Below are 6189 nucleotides of genomic sequence, written 5' to 3'. Positions count from 1 at the left end.
CTCCTCGAACGCTCGGATTCTCTCTCTCACGTAACCACACACTCTCGGTTGGAGGTTCTCCGAGCACCAACCATTTCATCCGACTGCCGAATATATCAAATCCAACAACCCAGAATTCACGTCGATCGCGTCAAGAGTGTGTCTATGTTGCAATAGAATTCTAACTGATATAGGGTCGAGTGATAACATATAAGTCCATGCTTCCTGCCGCTGGGGCTCCAGGGCTACCCTTTCTCTGGCTCCTTTCCTCCTTCCTGTCGAACGCTAAGCATAACACACTGATCCCACGCCTCGTGCGTCTGTCTCTCTTTCCTCTATCATTCAACGAAGCAATCTCAGCAAATGAATTGATGGAACTAACAAATAGTTTCTCTGCTGATTTCTACTTGATCCCCATGCATATGTTTGTCGGTACAGTGCGCACAGATGCCACCCCGAACCCCCTCCCGCCATCCATACGGCACAAAGCCAGCGGTCATGCCAGTCAAATTGAGTGTTTGACGAGACGAGCCTCCAAGTGGGACCCACCCAGCATGCTCGATTGAAAGTCGATTCTGATTTTTGGTCGCTGGCTACCTGCAGTCGGTCCCACAATTGGCACGACACGAAAACTAGCGACCCTCCCGCTAAGGCCGGATCTAGAGCCTAGGCAAGGGGGCCTGGCCCCATCCCCGGTTGCAAAAGCCAGGGCTCCCTGCTGACGTGGCGTAGAGCCGGCTACAAAATCTTCCGTTGAAAAAGCTTTACTGTTGTGGTTCATAGTGCATTGTGTTGTTTGCGTGCCGACGTGGCATTTGCAGGCTGTGGCGACGCTCCTGCTACGAGAGGAGGGTATCTTTGGTCGCACGGGCTGTTCTCGTTCTTTTGGACGCGATCTCGAGCTAGAGTGTTTGTTGGTTTGCACAAACTTTCTCGTCTCTCTCTCTCTCTCTCTCTCTCTCGCTCTCTCTCTCTGTCTCTGTGTCTCACATACCTGCGCGCCTGCGCCTTATTCTCTCTCGCAAAGGCACGCAAGTCTCCTGGCATGTTTAAAAAAACTTCTCTGTGCAACTTTTGTTTTCCTTTTTTGTTTTGTAGTTTCGTTTGTGCGCCTGTGCTCTCTCTCTTCGTCGGACTCTCCCCGCGAGTCCGCATCTTCGTCGAAGGTGGCTCCGGCCTGTCAGCACCAGCGGAACAGTGACTGTGATCCTCCATCATTGAAGATAATTCCATCTCTTTGCAACAAAAAATAAAATCTGAGTTGTTTAAGCTAACGAGCGGCAACTGCCTGTTGGATGGAGCATGGAGAGCAGAAGCTGGTCCCTGTGAATGAATTAAATATGTAGCAAATGCGCCGGTGTCCATGGCCGGGACGATTGAGACAGGGGGCCTCCATGTCCGAATAGCAGCAGGTCAGGGGCAACAACAAGGGCAACACAATATACACAGGGATCCGCTGCAGGCATCGGAGGACGAGAACAGCGCAGGTAACAGCGCCGGGGGGCAACTGTACGGGCGGGCGGGAGGCGGGAGTGCGTCGAGGGGAGGGAAGAGCGGCAGCAAGAAGAGAGAGAGATCGGATATTGCGATCGGAGCAGTAGGGGATACACCGAGGAGGCCGCGGGGCCGGCCGCCCGGCTCGAAGAACAAGCCTAAGCCGCCCATCATCATAACGCGGGACAGCGCGAGCGCGCTCCGGGCGCACGTGCTGGAAGTGGCGAGCGGGTGCGACGTGTGCGAGGCAGTGGCGGGCTACGCGCGGAGACGGCAGAAGGGGGTGTGCGTGCTAAGCGGCAGCGGCACGGTCGCCAACGTCACGCTGCGGCAGCCGGCGGCCATGGGCGCGACGGTGACTCTCCACGGCCGGTTCGAGATCCTGTCGCTGTCGGGTGCCTTCCTGCCGCCGCCTGCGGCGTCCGGCCTCACCATCTATCTGGCAGGCGGCCAGGGCCAGGTGGTGGGCGGCAGCGTGGTGGCCCCGCTGGTGGCCTCCGGCCCGGTCGTGGTCATGGCTGCCTCGTTCGCCAACCCCACGTATGAACGCCTGCCTCTGGATATCGACCAAGACGACGAATTAGAGAAGCACGAGCAACAGCAGGAGGCCGCCCAAAACCAGCACCAGATTATGCCCATCCAGCAGGTCCCGCCTGCAGCTCACATCCAGCAGGCCCCCGTTCCCGCGCTCGGCCAGCAGCTCGGCGCCGGCCCCCATCTCGGCCACGTCGACGCCGGCATGGCTCTCTACAATGTCCCCCCCAACCTCCTCAGCAGCTGCCAGCTCATTCCTCCAGACGTGTATGCTGCATGGGCTCGGCCGTCTTCACAGCCCCCTCCTCCTCCTTACTAATTACTGTACCCTGGAAACACTAAATTTTGCAGGCCTTTTGATATTAGTTTGCCTGATACACCCAATATGACGCCGAGGTCCAATGATTTATTAACATTGCCAGCTGTTTGTTCGCATTATCGACGAGCATTCGGTCGGATTTGTGAGCAGCAGTCTGTCTCTGCCGCAGCTTCGTCATGTCGACACGCAAGCTGCGGACGCGCTTCTCTTTCGAGACTGAGCTTCCTGTCAAGCCCCGAGTCCACAGCTTCCGCTTCTCATCCGAGCCAGTCTTCCGAGAGAAGGCCTTATTACTGTTCTCTTCCCACCATAACAGGACACTTCATACAATTGAACCATCGAGTGCCCTTAGATTCATCCAGCCCTAACGGAGGTATCTTTTCCAAGATCTCTGCCTTTTTCTCTGTCCTCAGCATTTGGTTTAGCTTTGTATTATCCAATTAGTGCTTCCTATGTACCAGTACTTCTTTGTTTCGCCAACATGAAAAACCGCACTCCTTCCGAGTTTCTTATTAAAAAGTGGATTGTAAATTGCCCCATCGACTTTAGAATGGATTTGCAGTTTCGCAGCATCGCAGACTATTTTGGTTCAGGGCAGGGGTAGCAAAACCGAACAGCAGTAGTAACCGCATGAGCTATGCAGTTTACTGTATTGGAAATCGTGCAAGCTTCGATAATTGCGAGATGTTTGTGCGTACGAGTACATGATTATTATAGGTTTCTGCTAAATATTGATATTGCTACCGAGGGTTTGGGACCCTAAGGTGCTGCAAGATCCCCGTCCTGTCAGGCGCTGTGAAGGGTTCACGTCGAATCGTCGATATTGGAGTAATTTGTAGAAGACTCTTCTTGAGCGTGAAAGGAGAGGGTGAGGGGTACAAAAGATGCAAACAACAAATTGACGGAAATCAAATCTCGAGTCTGAAGGTATTTGCGGACGCTTATAGGTGTCCCGCCATTGTTGCTCGGTTTACCCCTCTGTCATCCCCCTACAACCAGTCTTCCCTCTCTCGGGACGGAGCTACTAGCAAGCCGAGGGCTAACGTAGTTGTCGTCGTCCAGTCTTCCTTTACAAAGATTGGATTGCCATCATTACAACTACGAGGTTTTTCTTGGTACGCTGCGTCATGATGACTCTCGTTAACGGTTCAATCTTTACACTCCCTTGGTGCAAGGATTGTGTATGGTTCCAATGCAGCTTGCCGGCATCACAACCTTAGGCTTATTCGCCTTGACTGTTCCAATATTTTCGGTTTTAAATGGTTTTGCTAATACGAATATCGTAGACATTTTGTCATTATTGACGAGAGTTCATAATGGGCACTAAGGTGCATGTTTCTAATTCATCAGTCGGACAACCCTGGTCTTGTAGCATGTGCTTAATTGGTTAATGAGTTTTTTTCACACTTGCTTAAAGAATATCTAGGTTGGAGCTTGAGATGGTGTAAGAGCACCAAATGCATTAGGGTTTTGCACTTATTGGCTTACATTGAATCTAATGCATGCCTCTTCAAGATGCAATACTTACATCCGTTATTTATAGTTGGTGTACACAAGGAACCAAGACTATACGTGGCAAAATAGACGAGTATTGTGAATAATATCATGTGCATCTCTAAGCATAGCCTAAAGAGCCACATACACAAGCATGTTAAGTTCGCTATTAGCACATGTAAATGTGATTTAGATGTAGATATCCATCGTATAGAAGAAATCAATGAGAAGTTAGTTTCAAAAGTACATATGTTGGCACATGCTTGGTTGAAAGGGAAAACCCCCTCGTTAGCACATGTATAGTCAAGAAGTGCTGGTAGGGTTTGTCCTACAGTAGGGTGGTCCTAGAGAATTGGAAGGCTACTCACAAGGTTTTGTTGTCATTCGACTTCTAGGTATTGTTAGGTTAGAACCTCGATTGATGCCATTTTAGGGGACTGAAATGGGACTATGCCTTATAGGTAGAGAGATGGAGCGGCGCATTCATCTCGTTTTCCATTCTCTTTGAACCAAGTGCGGTATGGATGTGCTTCGGATTGGGCATCAGTGCCTAAAGCAGGATGCCCAGAATCCAATGCTAGAATGCTGTTAGGAGACCTTGATGCCTAGGAAACTAAGATTTTAGGTCGGTCTTAGAGGGTTTGGTTGCGAACGTTCCATTGTGAGGCGAATTCAAGAGACCCTAGTCGACAAACCCCGTGACATTCCATAGGAGTACAGGCGGTGACGCTTAGATTTGTCTCTCGATGGACTACTAAAAAGGTGCTTGGACAGTTGATAGGTGAGCAAGTTTCAATCAGTATCAGAGAAAACTAACATATAAAACAACCAAGACAGGAATAAATCAGAAAGAGTGAAGTGATGTTTTCACTAGAAAATTATATGTTTTTCATGTTATTCATTTGTGGATTGTTGCCGCTTTCAGACTTATGAGGCATGGAGCATGTTCCTCGCATTTTAGATCATATTCAAGATGACTATGAACTCTTCAAGTTATGTCAGATGGTCTGACATGATAGGGATCGTGGATCGAGTTTACAACCCTTCACTGTTCATTGTTGTATGTGGAAAGACGTTAGACTTGGAGTACAGGATACTATTACATTGATGCCAACCGATTATGTACTTTCAAAACAATCTAAAGAGGCTAAAATGGTTGGAAGACTTAAAGATTATCAAGTTATTAATCTTCCATGAGGCTCATGTAAATTTGATCCTACACGTTGGATGCTGGCAAGTAGAACAGAATCGTTACATCTATGATGAGGTGGTCAAAGTCTTGCTAGTAGTCAGAATTAAAGTAATGGGGAAAAATGAATGACATGGCTATTAAAAACAGGGATTTCTTGAACTTTCCATGACTTATCGCTTCTTGAGAATCCATTCTCCCAATCCATATTACTATTCTATCCATGTAGCTGAATCCAATAGGGAATTATTAACCTGGCATTGATGTATCTATTGAAAAGAAAATCATCCCAACCAATCTCTATCTATTTTCAAATAATTGTACTTGAGGCTTATGCTTCTTTGTGGATAAATAAGAATTTTATGTTCATTTGATTTGTTTCATAGTATTGATGAAAAATAAACTGTGCATTGAGATAAGTTGTTAAGAGATGTGTAAATGCAATCTTAACGTGAAGGTTTTAATCCAAAACCAGATACAACCCCAAGCATAAAACTAGAGTCTTGTTTCTGCACTAAGGCCAATGGAGACATAAGAGAAGAAGTTTCTTCTCAGATAGATTAAACCACTAGAATTTGACGGAAAAGGAAAGTCTGTTGAAGCTGATGCCCAAGTATGGATTGAATCTATGGAGGATTACTTCAGTATAGTAGGAACAACACCTGTAAACTAGGCTATGCTTGCTAAGCTCAAACTTACTAACGAAGCTAGGCTCTGGTGGAAGCAATGTGGTAAAGACCAAGCAGTCTCACTAAAAGCACAATAACTTGGGATAAGCTAAAGGAAGCAGTGTAGGGAAGGTACATACCACCAGCATACAGAACTCAAAGATGAATGAGTTCTTTAGGTTGAAACAATTGGGCCTGTCGTTGGAGGCTTGCTACTCGAGATTTTTCTCCTTGTTGAAATACTCCCCAACCATGAGTGTTCCCTAACAAGTCTCAAAGTTTTATGATGGGCTAAACCCACTAATGAACACCCGATTGGAATCAATGCATCCTCGAATTTACAAGATGCATTGATAAGAGCACGACCTATTGCCCAAAAAGTCCAAGAAAAACAAACCATGGTCTCACAAAGACCAAATCCAGGAATGTTGAAGCTCAATTTAAAAGAGCGCAAGGACAGACCAAGGCCAACAGAAGAAGCCGATGGCAAATGCAATCAATGACTTTGTCCC

General features: G+C 47.5%; 1 pseudogene across 1 annotated transcript; it reads left to right on the top strand.

Annotated features, from left to right (window-relative positions):
* The first annotated feature begins 242 nt into the window (after positions 1-242).
* On the top strand, positions 243-2367 carry LOC148010249 (AT-hook motif nuclear-localized protein 20 pseudogene; annotated as a pseudogene). Its single transcript, XR_015689731.1, has 2 exons — positions 243-896; positions 1078-2367. The product of XR_015689731.1 is annotated as an AT-hook motif nuclear-localized protein 20 pseudogene (transcript).
* The last annotated feature ends 3822 nt before the right edge of the window (positions 2368-6189 follow it).

This window comes from Lygodium microphyllum, chromosome 30, assembly GCF_053477565.2.
Source record: "Lygodium microphyllum isolate KBCC chromosome 30, Lygodium_microphyllum_v1.1.10, whole genome shotgun sequence".
Classification (NCBI taxonomy): Eukaryota; Viridiplantae; Streptophyta; class Polypodiopsida; order Schizaeales; family Lygodiaceae; genus Lygodium; species Lygodium microphyllum.
The sequence above is the reverse complement of the archived record's forward strand: the minus strand, read 5'-3'. Positions and strand labels throughout refer to the sequence as shown.